Genomic DNA, 27,503 nt, shown 5'->3' with positions numbered 1-27,503 from the left:
AGATGATGTACATGGAGCTGAACAAAGCTGCACCTGCTGCAGAGACACACCTGCACTGCAGAGGGATTTGGCTGGGGATCCACTCAGTCCAGGACAATTCTATTATTTCACCCTGTGGTCAGCTGAGGGCAGGCTGCCCAAAAAGCAGAAAAGTTCTCTTTAAAAGAGTAGGAAAAGAAGCAGATGGCCCTGAATGAGGATATCATACTTCAAGAAAATGAAAGTTATTAAAAATGAAAACCATAGATTTAACTCTGAGGGAAAAAAAAAAAAAAAAAAAAAGACTTCAGCTCTGCTTGGATGTAATTTAAAGGCTCCATAAAAGACCTGAAACAAACATGGAGTAGATAGAAAAATAGACTCTAACCTAGTGACCAGAAACATTCTCTATCTACTTTCAGAACACTTAGTTTGTAGCACATAAAATATTGAGCTAAAAGAGAACTACTGATGTAGATGTAATGGATGTGTAAGCAAACTTGCTTTTTGTGTACATCTTAAAAGTAATTTAAAGGCTCATATGTTGGGAATTGCTGAGTCTAATTTTTAGCCTGGAGCAAATTTTTACAGCTAAATATCAAACTCTAATGATAAGGGTTTCTAATGGTCAGACTTAAGTACTTCTCTGTTGCCAGGTATTCTAAGTATCCCAGCCTACCTTTCCCAGAGCTGATTCCACACAACAGGCTGTTCACCTTTTTCACGTAAACTCTAAATTTCTACAACTTGAAACTGGGCATTATTGGGAGACATTTAAATCTCATCTGTTTTAATGGAGAGCATGTGTTCATTTTCTTTCAAACTACCTTTGAAAGGATCATGAGCAAGTAATTAAAACTATTAGTTGACATTTCAGTTCTCAACAGTTCTATCTAGCCTAAAGTTGTTCTCTTTAGAAATGTTAAAGATATTCAAAACAAATAATTGTGAGTTACCAAGAAAATCGAAACTGAGTGCTCTTCATTTCACTCACATAAAACTCACTTCTCTTGACCTCAGTTTAAAAACAACACTTTCTTTTTTGCAGTTGATGTAAAATGAAGCACAGAAGTACCTGTGCTTTTAACCAAATGGAGGCAGAAGTGCAAACATGATTTCCTGTGCCTAATAGAATCCAGTATTCATGTGTCTGGTGACCAACTTAGAAGAAAAATGCTGTTATTCTATAGTGTCACTCATTCAGGGAAAGGAGTCATTCAGAAATACCACTATGAAAACATTATTAAACACTTGTTGCCTATTCCACTGTATTCTTTTAATCCTGGACAGGTCAAAGGATTTGGCAATAAAACAGAGACAACCCAGGAGCAGAGTTCTGCCTTCTGCAGGCACAAAAAGACAAAAAACCCCAACCAGGACACACAGAGGTTGCAGGATGCAAGATTTCCATGGGTAGCAAATCTTGGCTTTCCCTCATCCTCAACTTGATGTCTCAGACCAGGGGCAGAAGAGGAAATAAATCCAAGATTTCCTGTCAGTCATGTCACACACACAGAACACTCAAAGTGTTGCCTGCTGATTGAGATATTCTCTGAAACCCTTCCCTAAATGCCCATAAATTGATGAAAAGGATCAGCACAGCAGGCCAAGGAATCAGCTGCCATAAATTGGAATAGAATTCTTAGACTTGCATTCTTAATACCTTTTAATTTAGTCCAATATATTGAGCACACAGAAAATCTTACTGCCTCCATTTTTCAATTAACTGCTGTTGACTAATTGCACTGCTATGGTTTATAACCAGCAGAATGCTCAGTTTTAACAACAGTATGACAGAGTACAGCATTACACCTCCTTAACTCTTGAAAAGCAATGAAAAACAATAAAAGCTAATAAATTGTAAAAGGAATGAATTACATATTTTTTACTTAAATGGTTAAGATGATAAAGAGCTAAATCCAATACTAACTAAAAAAACCGATTATTTTCAGTGATTTAAGTCTGCTGATTGCAGAATTAATTGTATTTGCATAGTAATATTCAAGTACTAGAAACTGTGAGAGGAAGAATTCTGAATATCAATTATGTTAATTATGATTGCAGACTATTTGGAGAAAGGAAAAGATCAGTCTTTTTTCCCTTTACTTTCTTCAGTATGTGCTTTTCTGTGCACAGTGGTAAGATGAGAGCTCCAGTTGCTATAACAACTTGACTCTCTATTATAATCAACAATTATCTGAGTTTAATTGTCATCCTGCCCTTCTAAACCAACATGTTCAACAGCAGCTGTATGAATTCCATAGATTTTGCTACTAAAATCTATCCAAGATCTCAAAATAAGCTGGAGTATCCTCGCCCATCAGAGTTAGCCTGAAGTTGTCCTTCCCTTCTTTATTGTAGAATGCACAACTCAAAGTGCTTTTCTCTGTCCATAAGAACATCCTGGGACACAGATCCTCTGATTAAATCCAAAGCTACATATGAAGCAGAACTGAAACTCAATGTATGAAACAAAATAAATTAAAATAGCAATTCAAAATTAAAAATGTATTAAATATTTAATTTTTTTTTCTGAGAGTATAAACATCCCTACTTTGTACAAAAGAAATTCTAGTTAGGCTACAACAGGAGCTAAGTTAGACATAAAAAAGTAAAAGGGAAGAGAGGATGGAACACCTAATAAACTTTAAAATCTAGTGTTGCAGAGAGACTAAATACAAAGATTATTTCAAACTTTATAATGAAATATAAAAATTTCTATTTTTAGCTTCACTAGTGTTTTCTTTCAGTAATCAACAAAATCGTATATGAAAAATGGGAAATTTGTTACCATCCTTCAAATATTCTGTAATTCAGGCCCTGTGGGCTCAGCATAAAATTAGGCCTTATCATTTATCCATTAATTATGATGCTGAGCTGCATTAACAGGCCTTGTAAGCGACAGCAGAAACAGACAATCAGAAAAAATGGAATCAGCATCAAATAAGCCATGGTTAAACAGAAGCTAAAAGAGGTTTTTAACAAAGGTACAAAAGATAAACAAGGGATGCAGTATTAACTGAGATAATTGAGTCTTTCTGAACAAAAACAATGAAGGCCCAAATTGTACTTAAACTCATGTACTTTTGCAATCACTGTTTCCTGCCTCGTGCCCTACATCTCTTTTATAGTCCAGAAGCTTGCAAATAATGCTGCAGCAGCCCAGAGCAACACTAAAAACATCGGGTGCATGACCTCACTTTCATTTATAGCACAAGGCAGAGATCCCAGAAAACTATTTCAGTGCAATAGTGGAAGCTAAACCAAAGCATAAAACTGGATAGTACAAATGATTCAGCCCCAGCCAAAACTTTTGGCAAAGTATTAATTTGCTAACTACACCTCTATGAGTGTTTTACAATGAAAGTGCAGCAGATGCACGAGAAAAATCAGAAAGATGGAATTCGCCTGCAAACATGGGTGTGAGTGCAGCTAAGAGAAAAAAATTCTCCAATTGTGCAGTCCTACCAGACTGTAGAAAAATCAAAAATATACTGGCATTTAATGTCTGTTCAAGTCTTTTTATCTATTTATTTGTCTATTTCATTCAATTATAACGAATATTTACAATTAATAAATTTTTTTTATATACATAGATGTATAAATGCATAAGGACTTTGTCAGGACGTCACAGCACCGTAAAAGAAAATTGTGCTGAATTTTTAGACAGCGACTGAATAGCTCTTTTATCAGAAATCAACAATTCTAAAACATAATAATGAAATAAGGACAACTGATAGTCTTTGCTGAGGTCCACTTTGCAGAATTGCAGTGCTGAAGAAATGGAATGAGCTTCGGCTCCTGCTCCAAAAGCAGCATTTCATAACACAGCAAAAACTGGCTTTCTTTTGAGCCTAGTTTATTAGATCCAGATCAGAGAATAGAATGAACTATTTATCTTTAAAAAGTAATATCTTTTTGATTATATGTCACAGCAGAAATCTTATCTTTGTCTTGGAAGTTCGAGACTAATGACGACATCAGGAGCCGTGTGAACCTTGACAGTGGCTCAGCCAATTATGGGATGAGCGATGAAGATGGAAACTTCTTTACTCCTCTGTGACATTTCTGGCAACCACAATTCTGCAAATCTAAATGGAGTCATTGCTTTCCACCCCCGTGGGCAGAGCCATAATTCCTCACATCTACATTCTAACCGGGTTTTCTAATAGCTCCATTCATTTCTCAATCTCCCTAATAAGATTGCCAGAGAGGACAGCTTGTCTCTGGCATATTTCTCTTCCAAAAGGACAAAAATCATCATTCAGCCTTTCAGCGTCACATTTGGGCCATCAGAACTTGTCAAATTAAACAAACTAACACTGCAGTTGGAAATGAAAAATGAAAGGGACAAAAGAAGGCTCTGTGCTTCCTGGAGCTTCCACACTTGGTAAAGTCAAACTTGTTTGGAAAGCAGCTCCTCACCTCAGAAATACAGAGGGACATTTATTAGACTGAGGTCAGTCTTGACATTCACTGTGAGGTGTGGAAATTTTCACACTTAGAACGAAAAATTGTAACCAGCTAATGAAGTATCACTGCCCACAGTAATACTAGAATGTAGAAAATAGTATTATGAATTAGCAAAGGCAGTTTTGAGGCAACTTTTTCAAGCAAAACAGAAGCCAAAAAAGTCTCAGTTGGAAAAAAAAAAGAAAACAAAACCAAAAGACCCCACAAGGTTTTAAAATTCCCAAACAGGCTATAGGAAAAAAAAAAAAAAAAACAACAACACAAAAAACCCCAACAAAACACAACAACAAAAACAAACAAACAAAAAAACCAACCAACCAAACCAAACAAAAAAAAAACCCAAAACAAATAAACAAACAAAACCCAGTGCAGAAATAAATAGCTTTTCCATTCAAGTTAGGGAAAAGTGTTCTTGATTACACCAATGATCTACCATTAAAGTACATGAAATCTTTAGCTCAGAGTAGCAACAAGAAGTTCCTACAAAATTTATTTAAAAAACATGTCAAGTGAGAAGCTTGTCTTAATTTGCATGTATGTGAAATACCTACATCATCTCATTTCACTTCATTATTCTGCACTAACAAACATGAACCTTGCAAACACATTGGTTAAAAAACTGCATCTCTTTGCAGAACTAAAAAAAACCTATTAGAAATCCAAAGCTCTACGACAGCTTTAATTCAGAGGCTGAGAAACCGACCTTAAGTGGGAAGGATCTGTGTGCAATTTTTCTGCTACTCAGTCATATATACATTTTCCTCTCTTAATTAAGGTATTCCCAGTCATTTTATTTTCTCTTGATTCCACCAAATATGAGAGTTATTAATACTTCTTGCTGAGTGGTTTCTTCTTAAATTCCTATTTTTCACTGTGTCCAAGGTGCCCATCTCAACCAGCTCTTGAAGAAACAGAACGCTATTCACATAATCTGCTACCTGCTCCTACCATGGCAAATTCAACTGCCTCATAGTTCAAAGATTGAGAAGAAAAGAAATCTTCAGATTCATTGTTCATTTGTAAAGAGCAAATGGAAATAGAAAGTGAAGAGAAGACCTGGATTTTGATAGAGTTGACTTTCTTTGAGAGAGAGAAAATATGAGAGTGCAAATATTGCAGTGAGTGAAAATAGGGTCGACATCACAAGGAATGTTTGTTGTCTGATAGAAAATGGGCCTTTGAAAACTTAGCAAACAATATCAAAAGCTTGGGTTTTTCTCCAGTACAATGTACAGACTGGTACAACCCAAACCATCCAGTTCTTTCCATACAGTAAACTCCCATTACGTGGAATCAGATGCAGTTGACTGCAGTTCTTTGCATGACACTTTCTGGCAAGCTTCAAAATGAGAACAAATCCTGTTTACTGACATTCCACAGTATCCACAGTCTGAGTGAACAATAGTGTCTCTAACTGAGAGTATGGCTATAAAGTAGTGGAATTCCAGTTCTTCTCCAGTCTTGGATTCTCAGGCAGAGCCAAGGAACCAGGCAGTACTGGGAGAACATTTCCTTAAATATCTTATTTCACACATCGCCTTGATTCCAATGGGGTCTTTTGCTTTAATGTGGATTTCTTATTTAGACAAATACTGACTGCAAAAAATCCAAAACACCAACCCATTACTTCTCGAAGGAAGAAATATTTTTTCCCCAAAATGTTAAAAAAAAAAAAAAAAATTAAATTAAATAAAAGGGAATATAACAAAACAGAATATTTCCTGGAACTTGCAGAACAAATCTACCTGAAGGTACCTTTTTCTTTCATGTGCTGTCTGCATGATTCTGTACACGCCCCATGTATTTTTTGGACAGATGGACAGGAGGCAGGAGGGTGCCCAGGCGGGACAGCTGCCCCCAGGCAGGCCAGAGAGACAGTCCTTGCCATGGCATGTCATGTCCAGCTGCCACCAGGGTGGCCAAGCCTCTTTCCAGTCACCGTTGCTCAGGGACTGGCTGGGCATTGGTGTCCTTGGGGGGAGCGGTGGTCAGCTATGTTTAAATTTTGGTTTTTAATTTCTCTTTCTTTATTAAACTTTGCCTTGTCATGAGTTTTCTTGCTATTCCTCTTGTATTCTCTCTGCCATCCTGGCAACAGGGGGGTGAGAGAGTGGCTGTGCCATCCTTGGCTGCTGGCAGGGGTCAACCAAACCCCTTTGAGCTCCTGCTGAGTAGCACATGCCACTGTTTATGTTCTTTAAGTGGAAACCTCTGAAAACTGCTCCACCCAGGCCAACTGACTCGGCCAGCTTTGTCCTGATTTGAGAGTCAATGTTCATGTTACAAAGTCCCTCCTAGTAAAGCTGAACCCAGGAAAAAGCAGTGAAAGTCGGTAGATGCAGAATCAAAAGAGCCAGATCAACATTTTCTTTTATGTTCAAATGCATACTTCTAGAGGAAAAGGTACTGATTAAATCTGGAGCTCTGAAATAACACCTTTTTTTCTTTTTCTACTTCACTGTGTCCATTTCAGTGTTTTTGCAGAGCTACTTCACAACCTGACAGCTTACCTTCATTATATTTTTAATTAAAAGACATTAAACACTTCAAAGAGCAGCTAGCAACACTGCCACTTTGCAGCTTCCTTTGTTCTGCTCGAGTAATGCCAGGAACTGCACACCATTGACACCTTCCTGGGATGCAAACGAGGGGCTATCTGAAAGACTCCACCAGCTACAGCGGTTTCCTCAAAGTACTAAATTTAAGCTTTTGGTAATTTTTGGCTCCTCTATTTTCTCCTGTTGGCACCAAAAGGGACAATCTTCAGAAAGAATGAATTGTTGGGTCAAGAAACACGACTGCATCAGCACAGGCATTTCACAGTGTAACACTCAATTTAGTTTTAGTCTTCAAAGAAAAAGGCTGATTCTCTTACACTAAATGCACCTCTTTAGTTATAAACCATTTGATTCCTCTCAAATTGAAGAATCATTTGATACATTTATCTTAAAGCTATCATAATTTTTAAATATTTTTTTCCATGTAACCAGTCACCAGGGATTTAAGTTCTATACAGCAAATTCTGAAAATGGCAAATTGATTATAGACTCACAGCCCAAACTGGCCAGATATTTGATCCCCTCCTGCCATTCAACCAACATAACTAAAAAAGTCATTTATAGAATATTCACCACGACCATGGGAGTAATAATACCCTAATAATACCCTTTGCCCAAAGGTGAAGGAGGCAGTTAACATAAACCCAGGTGAACTGCTTTCAGCCTTGCACTTGAAGTTTTGTGCCACTTTTGGCAAGAGAAGTGAAGTCTGCATTTCAAACACTGCACCGTTCTTTTTATGTTATGTATATTTTTGCCAATAATAGCTTATTGAAGTATAGTAATCAATTTCTGCCTTCCCATTCTGGCTACAAAAAAATCTCATAATTCTTAAACTACATTGTTCTTGCCCACTGCGTGCTAAAACCAGGTTAAGTGAGATTAGTACTGAAAACAGGTTAAAAATAGATTCCTACACCAGAGAGAGATGGATTTAAATGTTATATATTCTGAAGGAGGAGCAGGGGAAGAAGGGACTAAGAGGTCTCACAAGGGGGATTAGACTTTGCTACTTAATAAAATATTAAGTGACAATCAATCAAAGCAGAATATGAGGGAAGCACAGTTTTGCAGAACTGCTCTTTTAGGATTTGTTTTCTTTAAAATTTGCATTCCTTTCTGCATGCTTGGGAGACATACATATGTGGCTTTTTAATGATTAGAAATGGCTTTGATCTTGACTACTCGAAGGAACATGAAGATATAAATAGTGTGAGTGGATACGATTAATCCCAGTAATGACAAACAGAACAAAAATCCCAGGAAAGCTTTCCTGAAGTTTTCCAACATTCCTCAGGAAGTTCGGTCTCAAGCTCGTGCCATTGTTGCAGGAATGATCTGTGGAAATAGGTCAGGAACACACCAGTGTTCAGGGCCCCAAATACCACCAGTGCCAGTTTAGCAGAGGTAAGAAGGTAGGAAATCAGAAACATCAGCTTTCTGCTTGAGTGGCTGCCACTTTCCTTTGAGATGGACCAGGGATCAAGAAAACATTGCTTGTCCTTCCTGCTGCAACATCGCTGCCAAAATACCCAAATAGTATGGGATGACCAGGTATGATAATGAAAATAACCAAACTGATAAAAGGAAATGTCACCAGGAGATAATTAATGCCCAATGGCCAGGGTTTGATGGGTATTGGTGAGGTGTTTTTATCCAGCCAGCTTAAAAAGTGGCCCTAAATTGTCACTAAGATGATGAAATTTTCTGTATCCGTGTAAGAGAGCAGTAAAGTGAGATGAGAGGAACAGCTGCTATGATTAAAAGAGGAAATTTTTAAAGACAAAACGCAAAAAACCCCTTAGAAAAGCCTACAAGACAACACCTTTATCGTATCTTCAGACCTCATCTCCTCAGTGCAAGAACCCAGAGCTCCAGAAGATGCCTGTCCTTCAAAGTGGTAACTTTCAAAGTCCTCTTCTCTTGGGTGAGCACTGCTGAAACGTGAGCTCTCAGTTCCTCAGCGGCATAAAATATATCATATAGGTGTAAATATATATATATATATATATAAAATCTGACCTAAATCCTCAACCTACTTCTTTTCAACATCAGCTTTAATGCATGAAGTTGGTTACTTCCAGTGAAACTATGGAAAATTAAATGGAATATCAGAATTAAAGAAAAAAGAATGGACCAATTGCTCCAACAATTAAAATAAAATTCTAGAGAATTCTGCCTCATTTTTCAGTATTCAATTGACTGAAGGACAAATTCCTCTTCCTTCCTTTGCAAGCTACCCTATTCTTTGTCATAGATTCTTTGTATTCAGGGGTTATTCAATGAAAAGAAAATTAAGTTGCAGGCTAAGAAGTACACTATGGTGAGAAAAAATAATTAATTAATCAGTGAAAAAAATTCAAAGACCTTATTTCAACCAAAACTGCCAAGTCATGGAAGAAGACAATATAATGCCATAGTGAATATTTTTTTTCAAGGCAATATAATGCCATACTGAATATTTTTTTCAAGGCAATATAATGTCACAGTGAATATTTTTAGTACATTCACAGCAAAACTCATGAAGACAAAACAATTAAGTAGTTATTTTAGTTTCCCCCCTCGCTACTTTCTTTTTTTTAATGTATTCCCAACCCAATGTCTTGAATTTTAAACAGAAATATAAAACCACAAAGCCTACACCCCACTCCTCATAAGATAATGAATGTGTAGACTAAAACAATTTCATTTCTTAAAATAAAATAAATAATTATTTGGACCGTCCCTATGCAAGCTATTTGGTAGAAAAGTACTTTCACTAATTGCAATTTGAAAGGAATATTACACAAAACAGCTGTACTAAGACTTGTTACCCAGGGAATCCTGCATCTCAGTGATAATCTTTCAATAATAATCATGTTTGTACTCAGTGCAAGAGCAAAATCACTTCATTAAGTTATTTGTGTAATTTTTAGATGTTTCCAACAAATTATAAAGCTTTGATCTTCTGAAAAGCACAAGAGATAGGCAAATAAGATGTTAATAATATGGGATTGTTATTTTCAAATCATTTGAGGAAACTTCCACCCACCCAAGTGCACACACATTAGAGAATGCTGTATCTATAAAACTACAGAGCTCAGCATCCCATTGAGAAGACACTGGGATAGAAATCCCTCTGTTTTGCTCCTGGATTCCTCTAAAGTAAGACTAAGCAGTAGTTTTAAATTTTGCTGTAACAGCTGCTTTTACTTGGGAAAATGGGAGGAAGAGTTGTGCTCAGTACAATGCATCACTAGCTTTCTCCTCGTTGTACAAGAGCAACTGTGCTCCCAAGCACCTCCCTGACTGTATTTGGAACAGAAGAGCCACTTGGTAAGAAAACTTCGAGAAACGCAAACAAAATCAAAGTTCCAAACCAAACAAGTATGCAAACTAGAAAATTGAAGGGCCAGCAGGACAAACAGACAAATAAACAATTCCAGCAGCTTTATTTGAGCAGCTCTTTACTTGGATCAACCCCTGGAAACATCTGGAAGCTCCAGCTCAGGCAGCACTTGGCCCAGCAGTCTCTAACGTGGTGAGGAACCTCTCTGTCTGACCCACATCCCCAGGATTTCCCTCTTCCTAGCTCCCAAGCTGATCCGTTTTCCCTGCTTTCAGATAATATTCCTTCTCCATCTGCAACTGCCTCTACAAAGCCCAAAGGAAGTTTTGCAACATCTTAAAGAGTAATTAAAAATGTTCTTCCAAACAGGGATACCTTCAGGGAGCAGGACGAGGGAGCAACTTTGCTGTGTGATGTGCTCGTAGGCAGAATTATCACCAGCACCAAGTTTCAACCAGCACAGGCACTGACAATGCCTAAAAACAATAATAAAATACACTTCTAGTAAAAGATACACCATTTACCAGAGGAATACATGAGTTTCCTGACCCACTGATGGATCTGATGAGCTCTGTAGACCTAAGTGAGTAGATAAGGGCGTAGTTGGATGGTGTTTGAACATCCTGTGACAGTGGGATAAAACCAGACAGATAAAGAAAACCCAAACCCTGCATTTAAGTGAGGTGATGACATACACATGCAATTTGTCTGCTGGAAACGCTGAGTAAATTTGAAAAGATTACTAAAATTGGTGTATTTATAAAGCAAACCTAACAAAGAAAAATAAAACCTACCAGCACTCCCCACCAAAAAAACCTCAAAACAACAGATGATATAAACTCAATCTTTTTTTGTTTGCTTGTTTCTCTGAAGAAATGTGCTCTAACCCTGTTCATGGCATAGCAGAGCGATTTTAGGCTGACAGCTGACAATGCATGGGACTTACATGGCCTGCTCTCAGCCTGGCAAAAAGCCCTGTGTAGCTCCTGCAGTTACGTGGCTGGCCTGAGACTGAAAATTCCCCCACTGCATTTTACAGCTTCAAAGATACAAAAATATAGTCTTTGAAAATTAGAGATTAACTGCTGCTTGTGGAAGGAGAGGTCATGGCATGAATGGTACAAACAAGGCACATATTATGCACATGGTGGCTCTCTAACATTAAAAGAAAGCTTCAAAACTAAATATATATATACCCTTGTTTTGTACTCCTTGGGCTCAGGACTTCAACTATCTTTTGCAATTAAATCTATCAAACTTCAAGCTCCCAATTAAAAATTTTCAAATGCATTATGCTCCAGGGTGTCGGAAATTAAAAACCACTTTACATGTTTGTCAAGGCCTCTTGTAATTTTTCCAGTGTTGCTCTTTCTGCTGTGATAAGTGCTGCCAACCCCTTTCCATTTATGCACCACAACAGAAGAGAAAATAAACAAAACTCCTTCAGACAGCTTACTCTGAATGATGAGGTTTTGTTTCAGGCTGCTCTCTCCCTCCCCAGACATCAATTCTCAGGAGAGGGACAAGGAGGAGTCAGAGGATGTCTCCATGTGGCCATTCCTGCCACAGCTCCAGGAGAGAGAAGCTGGAAGCAGGAATGAAATACTTTCAATTTTCTTTTACTCCACATCTTTGGTGGAGAATTGATTAAAAATGGTGCTGTCCTGCAATGGTTGCTCATTACAGGGTCTTGATCCCTGTGTTTTCCTTGAGGATGAGGATAGAGCCAGTTCCTATTTTTTCCTAATTTTTTCCTGCTTTCCTGTGGAAGAAAAAAAAAAAAAACCACAACCAATTCTAAAACAGAGAAGTCACTAAACCTTTACAGTTTGTTTCCTCAACAAACTCTTCTTCTAGACCTGAATGCCTCCTACAAGATGGTCCAAGTAAGTATATCTATAGATAAAACAGGTTTATTCCTGCTGTGTTAGTAGAGTATTCCTGTTTCATGCTCATAGGGATTTTGTGGGGCGTGTCCTACCATGGAAATGAAAACAAGTTTTGGGTCTTGTGCTCCCCATCTCTCACAACAGAACCAGCAGAAGAGAGAACCTAAAAGTAATGTGGTTTCTTAAAGAAGGCTATGGAAGGAGAGATCCACAGACAAAGACATGATTCTCAATTCATATGAGCATAAACTTAAAAAAAAAGTAACCAATATTTTTTACCCAGCAATGGATACCGAATGAAAAGCTACAGTGGGAGATGCTGAACAGCTGGATTGGAACTGCAATTCCCTTTTTCCTCCAGTGGCTTCACTCACCTATAGAGAAGATGAAAAGGCTTCAAATACAAAACCACTGAGGATGAGAAGGAGAGAAAATGATCCATCTTAAGTCTTCCTTTGCCATGGAGTAACACTGTAGGTAAAAATTTTAATTAACTGATTCCATTTCTGTCGCCTTCAATTCCTATTTTATCTTTCATAGGAAAAGACAGAGACTACAGAGGACCCCAAACTGACATTTCCCTGTAAATGCAAAATATTGGGTATTTAGGAGACAAATAGCAGTTAAAAGAGAAATATGAATGCAGTTCATATGAAAATAGTGCAGTACAAGTAGAAGTCACATAGTGGGTGTAAAAGAAATATGCAGAGCCTTAATTATGAATTACACTCGAGTTGTACAGTGCTAGAGGCAGATTAGAATTCTTTATTTTTCTCTTTCCATCAATCATGTAGGGGACATTTTCTTCCCCCCAACAAAAGTTACATTTTGCCACCAATGTTTACGATGTGTGTGTAGTACTTTGTTTACTTAGTATTGCAAAACATCCTGTTTTGATATTACATTCCTACCACAGGCCCTTGGAAATTAAAACGTGATTGGAGAGAATACTAAATATATTTTCAGCTATCTGGGCATAACTTTTACTAGTGAGGATGCAACTGTAAGGGATGACAGGAGGAAATGACCTGTCAGTTGCCAGAAAAGAACTTTAAACCAAGTCATGCTCTTGCTGTGTTTATTATGAAAGGTCAGTTGTTCCTCTGGGTTTGAGGGATTTTTTTGTTCCTGCCACTAAGATACACATCTTGTATTTTAATATTATTAGACTGCATAACACAGTGCCCTCTCATGAGTAAGGGAATTCATTTCCGGAATGCAAACCAGATTGCAGAAGAGGTTAATCAGCAAATAGAGAATTATTCATTTCATGTAGGCTGTGAATTTAACAATGAGCACTTGTTTTCCTTTTTGGCTCTTATCCAGTTACTCTTCTTTGTCCATAAAGCTTTGGTCCCTAGCACACCAGCCAATTGTTGAAAAGAACACAAAATGTTCTGAAACCTCATAAAAAGAAAGAACAGCAGCAACAATTAGAACACACTAATTGAACGATCTCCTGTAGGCCTGTTCCTCCTAGAAACCAGTTTGATTTCACTTCTAACATGACTCAGTTAAACACGAAATGACTGATTATTGCATTAAAGGTTGTCCATATATTTGAGCCAGCTAATCAAAGACAACCCACTCTACATTTTTAAAATCAATATTCTATTGCATGATGGGCACACAAACTGTAGGCCTTGCACTGTTTTCTCACAAAAATTAGGTTAATCTTTGAAATTTTGATGAGAAAACCTCTGAAGTTTAGGATTTTTAAAATCAAGTCACATCAAGCAGTGGGGGAAGTTTCCCTTTGAGCTGCCTGTTCTAGGAGGCAGCTCACCCCAGCCTGGAGAGGGAAGAAGTGGAGCACCAGTCTGCACAGGGGCACATCATGAGAGAGCTGAACTGGACTCCAGGAGAAGTCAAAGTCCTCCAGCACTTCTCTGCTTGCCCAGGAAAGCCAGAGAAACAACACAGCAACGCATATCTGGGGGCCTCCACATGCTGTGTATCCCAAAGCACAAAAGAACAAACACTTCCCTCTCCCTCTTTCTTTAAAAAGATCCAAACAATTTCTTTTTATTCCGGGCAGCTGAGGAGTGTTAGAACAAAACCAACAGCTTGTTAAAACTCTAAATATACTAAAGAACTCTGGGGAACTGAGAAGCACTGTATCCTTGAAGAAAGGAAAATACAATTTAAATCCAAATCTTAGGAGCAAGGGAACATCATCAAGATGATGCTATCTATTTTAACCTGGGTATAAGCAGCTTCTCTTATTTATAACACAGAAACACTGAAATTCAGTTTTGAAATGCTGATTTAATTCAAACTGTATCCACAGTTTTTAAATCTCACCTCTTCAGCTGCTGATTTGGGATTTCAGCACTGCAGAGCAGCCAAGTTTGGATGAACAAGAGAACAAATGCTTTCAAGACTTCCTGTTCTGCTTGACTTGCTCACTTGGAGAAAATTCAAACCAATAAAAGAGAACAAAGGAGTGGTTTTTTTCCCAGGCTATAGTTTCTCTGTTTGACTGATTCCTGACCATCCTATTAAAAAAATCTTCCAAGCTTACCAGCAAATGCAATAAACACTACTACTTCAGCAATTTGTTCTACAGACTTCTGGCCTTAACATTTTATCAGTAGTCTCTGGGTTGGTGAAATACTTTCAGTTTCCTTTTATTCCACATTCTTCAGTGGAGAATTGCTTAAAAATGATTGCAATGATTGCTCCTTACAGTTTCAGCTGCTTGTATTTGTGATTTCCTTGAACATCAGGCTCACCCCTTACCAGGCTTCTGTCAATCCCCCCTCTCAAATCTTCTGCTGAGAGGATTCACCTCGGTGAAAACCCCAGAACCTATTTCAGGCAGGATTTCAGGGTGGCCCATGCTTTAAGGAGCCAAAGATGCTGTTCCAGTCAGGAACCCTGATTTTATCACATATATATTTCACAAAATCCTTTTCTAATGGTTGTAGCAAGATTTATCTTTAAGAGCACATTCTTCTTTATGCTCCTGGAATTTAGGAACAGCTACAAGTGGCTAACCCATAAGCAGAGGCATTTTCCACATAGCGCTTGATATGCCCAGAGTTTTGTAGATTTATTGTCAGGAATGAGATGTTAATGGTCCTCCTGATGGGAGTTGCAAGCAAATATGTTAACTAACCTCATTTAAATAAATTAATGCTGAGCACTCAGGTGAAATTCCTCTGCATAGTTAAATCACAGAAGAGGATGTCTGGTGCTACCCCTGAAGGAAAGCAGCCAGGGAGAATCCTGGAGCTAACAGGTGTAATTCCTACACAATTCCAAAGGTGCAGGTAGAGACAGAAGCATCTCAGAGAGCTGGGGCAGCTCTGCACCTCCTAGAGCAGCACAGACCCTGAGCCCTGTGTCCTCCCAGAAAAGTTGGAGGAGGAATGCTGCTGCTTATTTTGCTCCTGCCACTCTTCAAGGAAAGAGAAAACATTCCATTTCTTCAGAAAGAAATGAATTGCAGTGAGAAAATCCCCCAGCTTGCTGTCACTATTCCTCAGCCAAGCAGCCAGCAGCTTACACGAGCAGACAGGAATGTCCCTATCTGACAACTGGTTTGAGCCCTAAAGGCCTTCTAGGACCCAGTAACTTGTGGTTTTCAGCAGGTTTTCTCATTGAAGGGAACAAATCTCCTTGCTGCAACTACTCTTCTTAAAGAGCTTTCAGGAGTTCTAGTTTTCAGGCTAAAAAGTGACATTTGACAAGTTATTCCTCAGCGAAGCATAACTGGCAGGGTTAGTCGGTCACTGGTGAGCTGGTTCCCTAATTGCACAGGGGACAAGGTTTATGCTTCTTGAATGACAAACTCGCCAGCCTGTCCAATATGATCCTTTCCTTTAGGATATAGCTCTGCCCTGAAGAAAGCAGCAGTAAAACACAGAACCTGATACACAGAAATCTTGAGACGCTGGGTAGATTAAAGTGACCTATTTGTTTTTCAAACCCTACGTCATTCTTTATCAGCGAAATGTGGGGAAGGTAAATCCTTCCATGTAAAATTATTTCATCCACTTTTTTGACAGGAATAAGTTCTTTCAGCATAACAGAATTTTATTAAATAGAGGGTTTTTTCTTGTACAGAAAATACCATATTTTGTAATATTTTCTCTCCTTTTTAGTGGAATCCCACCACAGATACAGTCCTTCACAGGGATGCAGTCTACACTGCCACCTCTGATGAATGACACAGCTGGCACAGTGAATCAGAATATTGCAACATCAGACGAAAATGAAGAGGAAGGGAGACATAACTAAGGCAATGATACCCTGTTGTAGTAGATTAAGCAGGCAGTTGAAATCAGCAGGTATGCCCAATTTATTTGTACTATTTTATCTGTCCTTGATTATCATTAACCTGAAAACGACGACATTTTTCACTGAATGAAAAGCCATAATTAAATATCTGCTTCCTCCTTTTAGAGTGACAATGCCATATGAAACAAACAGGTTTTCCAAGTTTTAAGAACGAATGTAACATTTAGACTCTGCGAGGACATAAAACGCGTTTAGTTCTTCACATTCAAATGCCTCCATGCATAATATTCATCAGATTGAATTAAAATGGCCATTCTGGGTGCCAGGTCAGCTGTGTCTGCTTTTGAAGTTCTCCATGAAGAATAATAATTCCAGCTTTTGTCTGCCTCCCAGACAGACTTTCCCCCGCAGCTGTGCCAAGCAACAGCTCTCACAGTGTCAGGGCTGCTGAGTGTGACCAGCACACACTGGAGAGCTGGGGATGGACCAAAGAGACTCAGAGCTGCTGTTCATGCTTTGCCCCACAGAGCTGCCAGATTTAGCAGGAGCACTTTAAGGTGGCTCCAGTGTCCAGCAGCTGTCAGGGTGAGTCTGCTCTGGAATGTGGAGCTCATCAGCTGATCAAGGTGGATCTGCCTTGCAGAAGCTGAGAATAACAGGACAAGGTGAGCTGAGGGAGATTATTGATCCTCCCTCCTGCCCACACAGGCAGCACTGGCTGAGCCAGCAAGGTGGGGACAGGGATGTGTGATCTGAGCCCTGGGCCTCCTTCAGCTGACAACTCACTTTCCTGCAGCTCCTGCCTGCTCTTTATGAGCCTGGTGAACATTCTTAACCAAGTGACAAAGTGCCATGATTCGGAGGAGGAACACAAAAATAATCTATGAACAAAGCTGGAGCCACTGCCATCAGAAAGCATCTAATGTGAGTGAGGTAACTGGGTGATCCTCAAGCTCTTCTGAGAAGAGAGGATATCTGAAATCCTGTGTTCTTCCTTTCCTAACCCAAACAAATGCCTAAATATGAACAAATAAGAGAAAAGAAACTCTTAGGTGATTTTCTAATTAAAATTTGGGCAAAAAGCATTCAATGTGAGGCAACCTCTTCTTTGAACACTGCAGCACCAAAGCCCCCTGTCAGCCAGTCTATTTGGATCATGAAACAAGTGATGTCCTCAGCACTGAGCCAGCACACGCTGACAAAGGCTGCACTCCAACAAACACTCCTCTCCCCATGAACGTCTTTTGCCCAAGCCTCTCTTCCACAGCCTGGCCCTTGGGAGAAATCTCTCACCAGTTTCAGAATGCTGCACTTTTCTAGCAAGCCTGTTGCCACGAGAAAGAAGACATTTGTACACCTGATCTGTGTTTGTTCTCTTGTGTACTCTCGTGTTGAGTGACAGAATATGAGAGAGTGATCCCCTTCACTGGGGATGTGAGGTTTGCTTGTGGTTGATGAAGAGTGATTAAATGAAGTATTATGTGACACTGCACAGATTTACTGCAAGGGCAAGAGCAATTCTACAAAAGCGGGGTTTTTTTAAAAGGGAGAAGAGCTCATGTTTCTAACTTTAATAAGCTTATGTTGCAGCTGAAATGTGCATAGACCAGGAGAGCTCCTTGTGTTATCAAAAAACGGCAATATAGAGGAAAGAGAGACTCTGTTAAGAAGGTAAGGTGAGAGAGGAGCAGCTCCTATGCAGTCCTTAGCCAAACAAATGCACAGTAAGAGAACAAATCTGCTCCCTCCCTTCCATATCATCATACAAAAGCCATTTTGCATCCTTTATCCATCTGTGATACCACAGAGCTCTCTCAGGTTTGAACTGCACAGGCCTTGGCTGAAGCCTACGATCCAGCAGTAGAAGACCATCTCCTTTCATTAATATTATCATATCAAAATCCATTTCACTCTCAATTCACAGGCAGGAAGGATATAACAGAGAAAACACTGCTTGCTCTTTGTGTACCTCGTGGTGACCTCTCCTGGTCACACACTTTCAAAAAGCATAACAATTTCTAGTGTATGCTCAGAAAATAAGCCACAGAACTGAAATATAAGACTACTTTCATAATAAGCCACACTTAATTTTCCCAATTACATTCTTGGTAAGCCCAGCCTTTCTGTTACATATAATGCTGCAAAAGTCCTTGAATGATGTCAGAGCCAAAACTTTTAAAAAGAAGAAGTATCTGCACATTTCTGTCCAGGATCAGAAAGGAAGAGACACAAAATAAAAAATTCCTTCGTGGTTTTCAGAAAAGTTTATTCTGAATGTACCAAGGCCACCTAAATGTCACAGCTGTCACAAACTGCTCAGGGTTTATAATACTCCTAAATTTCACAAGTAAGCTGGATTACAAGAGCAGTAACCCCTTTTTAAGCTTTGTACTTCATGTAATGAGAGTATTATCTTCAATCTAGTTTTGACTGGTCTCCAAGTTTTCTGTTATATGAGCCTTACGTAGCTGAGTCGTGTATTATCAACATTCTCCTGACCCTTATCACCCTTTTATTCCCAAGAATATTCACTAGAAATTCACAAATAATTTGGTGACATTTAGCAAGCCATCTCAGCATCAGAGTGAAAGTTTTTTCAAGAGAGCAGTTGAAAGAAAATGATGGTGGAGGGTTATCAAGAGAGAAAGAAAAGTGCTTTCAATATCCAAGAGTACACAAAACAACTCAGTCCAAACATCCTAAAATATTGAGATGCAAGAGATCAGGTTTCATGTCAAAGGAAATTGGACAAAAATATTTGGATGAAATGGATGAAGAAATTTTAAGGAATAAAGCATTTCTGGGGAAACTGGTGGAAGGCAACAAAATATTTCTGCTAAGAAATGAATCTCTTTTTCATTAACATCCCTTTAAATTATGCTGGCCCATACTTTCTGCTTCAACACAGGGCTAAAAATCTACTCAAAAACGCTGAGATAAAGAGAATGGTTCCTGCCTTTTCTCTCATGTTGGTCTTGTATTAGTTCTTTATTCATTTATTCCTCTTCCTCATTCAATCTAAAATAAAAGCGGCTCTGAGAGAAAAAGTGTTTGCTCAGAGTAAACCTTGTATCAGAAACTTGGAATGTTCAAGGGCTGAGAAGAAACAAGGGCTCACAGGAATTGAAAACAGTAATAATTCACTTAATATGTGCTCCAGATCCTCTGCACAGCGCGTTAATGTGAGCCTTTTAAAATTCAAGCAATAATTTTGTAAGTCTTTTCCTTTCTAGCCCGTGTGAATCATCACCCTCTTTTGGACTAAGAAAAGAAGGCAATATTATCCACACTTTATGGGTGAAGTACAGAAGATTAAGTGTCGTGCCACAAATCAAACAAAAGTCTTCAGAAGAGCTCCTGAACCAAAGTCTGGTACTTTAACCATATGATAATTTCCCTCTGCCAGGCATTTAATTTTTACCCCAGTAGTTCAGGAGTTCCCATTAGCACAGAGATCATTCCAGCACCTGTCACCAATGAAAGTGGAAGAGATTAGAGTTCATGAAGGGGATTCCATCTGTCTCCTCATTATCATGTTTTCCCTTTCCTGAGGATGGGACAGGGCTCCAGAGTGCTGCCAAAGGAGCTGAGAGGGTGAGAGGAAGGGAAAGAGCAAACAACACGTTGCAGAGGCCACAGACATTTTCAGCACACAATAGAGGAAGTTCTTGTAGCTTTTACTTGGCTCTGCCTGACACAGAGACCAGTCTGGACCTTGGAGATAATGAGTGTGAAAGATTTGAGGGTGAAGACATCACAGCATGGGTTTCTGAAGAATTGCCACTTCATCTTGGCATGCATTCATTGGATTTTAAACCAAGGTGACAGCGTTAATCTGTATTTCTAATGTTTTTATAAATAATTTTCCATTGCTGTTCTCAGTTCCTGAGTTTTGAACTGTGCAACCACTAGGTTTGCTTTCCATGCTTGCACTGAGATTGCAGATCTTTTAAAGTGAGCCACCTGCCCTGTCCTTAACCCTTCAGGGGACGTGGGCTGATCTCACCCAGGTAACAATCTCTCCCGCATCAGCAAGCAGCAGCATAAAATGTAATATTTGACAGGGATCCTGCTAAAGCCACACAGGGGAAGCCCAGGTCCCAGAGTACATTGCTGCAGGTAGCTCTGAGGCTTTTGTCTGCATAGGTGTAATAATACCACGCAGTGGGGATTTTAGAGCCTGTTTGCAGAGCTTCCTCGACACAACAGTAAAGGTGTGAAATATGAATCTCAAAAAACCCACTCTTCGGGTATTCCAAGGTATACGTGCCTTGGAATCAAATGAAAACCAAGTTAAGAGATTTTCCTGCACTATTACTTTGTTATTAGCACGGTATTGTTATCTACTACTGAAATGATCCTTTCAATGCCAGGTGTGGATGGAGGAGGTGGTGCTGCTGCATTTTCCAAAACACTGCTCCTGCATGGCTGTGCACAGATTATTTACACACCTTTCTACCTTGCCTTCTTCCAAGTCCTGTTCCCAGTTTTAACCTGTGGATACTGATCATATCTGCCCAGAAAATCCTATTAAAAATCAAAACAGCTTCTTGGGTCTGTACAGGTAAGGTTGGTCCTATACAAACAGAATCTTCTGTTTCTGCCAGAAGGAAATTTTCCTTCCATTAAGTCCAGTCTTCAAAAATCAGTTTTAATATTTGAAAATGCATTTAATAATTCTCACCTGATTCAAAAGGTTAGAAAAGCAATGTCCTGATTATGTACGTGGTCACCTCAATGATTACTTCCATGATGAAGAAATAATGTCCAGGTACATAAACAATCAGCCACAGGAGTTAATTTTGTACTCTAAGCAAAAGTTATTTACAAGTGTTTTATGAACTTTACATAAAAAGGTGCCCAAAGTAAAACTCAGAACTTCAAAACTGTGGTATAAGGCATGCAGTTAAAGTCTAGAATTCAGAAATGTTGCCTCCATTACACTTAAGTCTGTACTGCACTCATTTGCATATGATTAGGAATTATCAAAGTCAATTTTGAAAACTTCACAGCAGCGTAGCAAGTGGCAGGCAAAGTAAATTTTAGTCTTTTGTAATATTCAGGCGTGAAACTTTGAGGTATTTTGCCTTACTGTTGTTATTTTTTTTGCAAGATTTTAAGGTCAGAAGAGACCATTATCTCATCTGATCTAGCTCCCTGCCTATCACCAGCCATCAGCTCTCAGCTCAGCCACATCTCTCTGTGAGCAGCTCTAAGAGGCAGCATCACAGCTCCCAGGAAAATGTCAGTGCCTGAGCTGGCAGATACGCCAGGAGCTCCTACAGTGGAAGGAGCCTGATCAAGTGCTGTGCCTGCAGATGAACTCACAAATGCCAAACGTGCCTTGCCATTCCAGGAAGGTTCTGTTTCAGTACAGTTTCAATTCGCTATTAACCTGGAAAAACCTTTCACTGGCCTTACCTTTCTTTATTTGATTTTTGTGTGTGTTCAGAAACATTCCAAGTACAGAGATTTACATGCAGAGCTATGTAAGTTGTTTAAAGAACACATTCATGTTTTAGCAGACAGACACACATGCATACCCCCAGTCCATTCAAATTCAACATATTATCTCAGGAATCCAGCAGATTCCTTATTCTGATTACACTTTTCTGATAGAAAATTAAGTGAAGGGAAAAATCAAATAGAAACCTCCAGTCTGCCTCCAGTGCAGCGTTGAGGCTCCAGCATGATGGGGCACTGCCAGCTCCGACTCCTGCTCACTGAACAGCTGTGGAGTGTAAAGCCGTGCTTCCTCCAGCTGTTCATTATCACCAGGCCAGATGTTCCCATCCCTGCGGCAGCACATGGAACCTGTGGCATGCCCTTCTCTCTTCAGCACTGCCTGGTGCTTCAGCACAGAGTTACTGGCTGTCACCTGGCATGGGCGGTGAGTGAAACACAGCCTGTGTTAGCTCACCACACCAGAACCAGGCTGGAGCTCCACGGGCAGATCCCTGATCCAGCTGCATCCACAGAGGGAGAGTCTGTTGTGAGTTCAGGCACGCACAGGGAACGGAGCACGAGAGGGAACCCATATGAGAGGGAGCTGTGCCAAAGCCAGGGCTCACAAGGGGAACCTGGGGAGGTGCCTCTGGCAATCCCAGCCTCTCTGGTTGTACTTGACTGGGTTTGCTTTATGTGTGGAGAGACAATACTTGCTGCTGAGTTAATCTGTTCCAACACAATTTTTAGGTGGGTTTGTGCTGGGATTTAAGAGTTGAGCAGACAAGTGAAGCCTTTCTGTAGCATAAAACTTCTTTGCTACATGCCATGACCTCTGAGGGTCTTTGGGCTCGGAATCACAACAATTCCATTTCTCTCTGCTCCAGCTGATGGAAGGGCCTGTGTAAAGGTAAGACAAGATTGGTGTTTTATGAACTTTTACAGAAATTTCTTGTTCTAATATCAGTCTCCACGGACAGCAGGCATTAGATATTTCAAGATCAAAAAAGTTATTTTTAATCTAGCAATTAATCATCTTCTCAGCATAGCCACAAATAACAAGCACACTTAAAATCCTGATGCCAAGGTATTACAAAATAGGCCTGCACAGACCCCTCCCTGCTCTCACAACACAAGCCCAGTCTTTGAATTGCTTGATCCAGACTTAGGGATACTGATACAGGTATTACTGGGATACATCCTCCAGCCTAATTAATGTGGATTCCTGGTCCACAATATTTTTCCCTTTTCTTGACTATTCAGCACCCTAGAGCAGCAGCAAAATCAGCAGCTTATCTTCCATTAGCTGAAGGCAGGCAAGCAGGCAGATCTTGCTTATTCCACTCTTTATGGCAGCGAACCTTTCCTTCTCTTGAGGGATTTGTTATAACATCAATAAAAGTTTAGATGGCCTCTGAAAGAATTCAAGAGAGCCAAGCTTAGGGCAGAATATGCCAAAACCCATCCACAGCTGTGAGGAAATTTGCTCATTTCGTCCTTCCCATGCACAGTAACCAATTTAATATTTGAAAATGCATTTAGTAATTCTCCCTTCATTTAAAAGGATAGAAAATTTGGGGTGTGTCACAGAGCAGGCTGCAGAACAGAGTAGCATCTGGAGATAATACCTGACCACACTCATGAAGGGGAGAAGGGACCTTGCAAAAGTAATGCCACAAAGTGCAACAAGAGATGTAGGAAGAAAGAATTTGGGTGTCCATAAAAAGGAAAACCAAACCATCAGTATTAAAAGTGCAGGTCAGTAGATGGGACTGAGGCAGGGGAATTATTCTCCCTGCAGCAGGAGAGTACATTTCAGATTTATTCATGCTTAGGGAGGGTTCCATGCCCAAAGTGTTTGGGGCTTAACTTGCATTTACCAGCTTGCTTTACCAAATATTAATGAAGATTCTCCTCCCTCTGAAGGTGTGAACTTTTTTATGGACAGAATGGTACGAGAGAAGAACAAACATTATTTATTGTCTAAACAACCACAGCTGGAGCTGTTACAAATTCAGAGTAAAAATAATTGCTTTTAGTTATAAATAACCAAGACCCCTCCCTCCACACTGCTCAGTGAATACACACAAATACAACATGCAGAGCACACTCATCAGTGGAAAAAAGAAAAACACTATCTGTTCCAGGCATATTAGAAGATGAAATCAGAAAAGCAGTGCAAGAAATGTATTGCTATAAACGCCCAAAGGCAACTGTTCCAGTATATCACTTCAACACAGAAAATGTCAGCAACACCTGAAGTTTTCCAGATCACCACAGAAAGTTGCTTAAGAGTTACCCTGATATATCATAATGAAGAGTGACAACATCTCCATTGCTGGCAGAAGTGGTGCTGCATATTTGCTGTGTGGTTTTGAGCAGAAATATTTGGATTCCATTTTTCACCTGATCACATATTTTTCTGTTCAGATTTTTTGTTAATACACAAATAAAGAAATAAAAAAAAAAATCTCCAGTCACTTAGTATTATTTTTAATTCTTTTTGCTACATACAATCTTACCCAATGCATTTTACCATGAGGACTGAAGATTCTGAGGCAAGGGCTTGTCAGGTAAGACAAAAGGACATGATTTTCTGAGGGAAGAACTAGACTATCCCATTGGTAAAACTGAGATTCCTGTCATGGAAACAAACTGCAGTAACTGAACACGAATGAATCCCTCTATAATTTTTTTAATGTATTTGTAATTATATTAATTAAAAATTGTAGGATTCACCAAAGTCTTTTAAACTTTTTTAGAGTCCCAAAATCACTACCACCACCAACATTCTCAGGATCTGTAAAAGTCATTTAAGTTTTTGTAGCCTTTCAGTCATTTTTATCCCATTTTATCCATGCAACCACTGTGTTCTTGGACACGAGTACAGCAAACACTGCACGCCTGGGAACGGCTGAGGCAGGAAAGGTTCCATACACACAGACCCAAAGGATACACATATAGGATTAAATTCAACAGCACAAAGGAATGAACAATTACTGGGACCAAAATTCAATTGCCTATACTATGAAATTGCTAAAGTAGTTCTGGTAGAATTATAAATAAATCCTGTATCAGAATTTAACTCACTCCATGGACTATTCCCAGTAGATATTCTGACTTTTTTCAGTCTGTTCTGGAAGCTCAGTGAACTCGGTACTATGAACACCATCTGCTCCATGCCTCTGATTTGCTAGCAGAGCTACAGCCTATCAGTCCATAAATGAGGGTAGCAGGGGTGGGGTAATCAGTCACAGTAAATGAATGCTCAGAATGCTATAGGTGTGTGTATATGTCTCACTTTACCAGGCACAGCCCTGCTGAACGGGACACGTCACATTCAGAGGCAGCAGCACTGCCCCCTGTCCCAGCAGGGAGAGCTGCTGCCCAGTTACAGAAACAAGCAGCAAAGTCGAATTAATGGAGCAAAGAAATGTCAGGCCATCCCAGAGGAACAGGATTTTCCAACAGCAAGAGAGCTGGAAGAACTGCACCCAGCCTGGGATGTATTGGGATTGTCAGCGTGGATGGGTCTGGTTAAAGTAAATTGTCAATAATGAAGTGTAGCCATTTGCCATCCTGCACTACTCTCTGCTTTTCAAGGGAATCTGGAATCATCACAGAATGGCCTCGGTTAGAAAAGACCTTAAAGCCCATCCAGTGCCACCCCTGCCATGGGCAGGGACAGCTTCCACTGTCCCAGGCTGCTGCATGTCCCAAACAACCCGGCCTTGGGCACTGCCAGGGATCCAGGGGCAGCCACAGCTGCTCTGGGCACCCTGTGCCAGGGCCTCCCCACCCTCACAGGGAAGAATTTTTTCCTACTATCCCATCTAACCCTGCTCTCTGTCAGCTTGAAGCCATTCCCCCTTGTCCTGGCGCTCAAGGCCCTTGCAAGCAGCCTTGTCCCGCGTTTCTCGAAGGCTGCCTGCAGGTACTGGAAGGCCAGAATTAGATCTCCACAAAGCTTCTCTTCTCCAGACTGAACAATCTGAGTTCTCCCAGCATTTCCTCATAGGAAAGGAGCTCCATCCCTCTCATCAAAGTGCTGACTCTCCTCTGGACTCTTTCCAATATAAAGTGTTAATTTCCTGACTAGGAGTTCCAGGAGTACAAAGCTCACTCTTGCTGAGCCAAGAAGTCACTTAGCAAACAGCACCTGACTTTAGCATTCTGCAGAATATCCTTCCAATCAACCTTTCATTGCAGGACTCTCATCTTCTCCCAACCCTGCATCCTCACAAAGAACTGCTGTGGACTTGTTGGCTCACATTGCTTTTTCTTTCCACCTTCACCATTGTTTGCCAGGGTCAGACATAATTGGGTGAGGAAGAAGCCCTCACAACCACAAATGGAATTAGAAGTCAATAAGTGGCTTTATTTCTATACATTTATGTATTCTCTTATACTCCAGGAAAAAAAATACTCACAAAACAAACTAACATCATATTTTTAGTTCAAAATGTATGTGAGGTAGGGACATATGCTTGGAAGCCTTTTGAAAAACTTAATTAAAACTGTTGTATAAAAATACACCTGACAACTAAATCAGCATTAAAATAGTTTCTAGGAGATAAATAATTTACAGATTTTCACAGTTAACAATCTGCTTTCTAGAAATAAACTTCACAGTTTACTATAAAATGATCAAAGAGGGATTAGGTAGCTATTCAATTTACTGGAAAAATGTTACACCATATCAGTGAGATTGGGAAAATGACTAAGGAGCTGAATATGTTAGAGAAAATGTAATGAATCTAAACAGTAATAGAAATTCACTGGGCATAGAGTCATTAATGTTAATTTTATGAATATTTAAATCACCGAGGGGAACAAATTTGCTGGCACTAAAGCTGATAATATCTAAACAGTCCAAAAGATTGAATTTCTTGAAAGTTTAACAGATCCACTTTGAATTTGCAGATTCTTAGCAGTGACACTGAAGTGACACAGAATAATAATGTTCAGATTTACATTATTGTAGTTTACTATGAAAAATTCCACGTGGTCCCTAAATGCTGCCTCAGGACATGAAGCTACAACTCCCCTTATCTGATCCCTCCTGGCCATCCCAGGAAGAAGTTAAACAGAGAAGTGCAGTGTGTGGATGTGCTCCATGTACAGAAGCACCAGATGAGATTTGTGACAGCACAGCTGACTCCATCCTGAAACAGCTAAACAAATTTACAGTGGAAAGAATTAAGAATATCTTTCCTTCTCATTCCAGAAAATGTGGTGCTGTTCTCTGACGCAACAAATAATAACTGGAAAATAGGAATCCTCTTGGTCCTCTGCCTGGTTTATTCTTCTCCATTTTCTGCGTCTTGAAACGTAGTAACAGCAGGAGATTTGATGTGCACACAATTCAAAATAGCTCCTTTACACCTTAGGTTTCAATACTGTTTTGGAAACTCCTTTTAATGTGAGTTTTCTCTTCTCTTTGGATGTGGATCTCAACAATAATTTACCCCTTCTAATGTCACCTTTGGAAAATTACGGTTTTATCCCCAATTATCCGCAGTTTCTTTAGGAAGGATGTTATTTCTAGGTGATCATCAAAATCGTGCTTGTCGTGGTAGAGGAAAT

Source organism: Corvus hawaiiensis, chromosome 14 (assembly GCF_020740725.1).
Source record: "Corvus hawaiiensis isolate bCorHaw1 chromosome 14, bCorHaw1.pri.cur, whole genome shotgun sequence".
Lineage (NCBI taxonomy): Eukaryota > Metazoa > Chordata > Aves > Passeriformes > Corvidae > Corvus > Corvus hawaiiensis.
Note: the sequence above shows the minus strand (reverse complement) of the source record.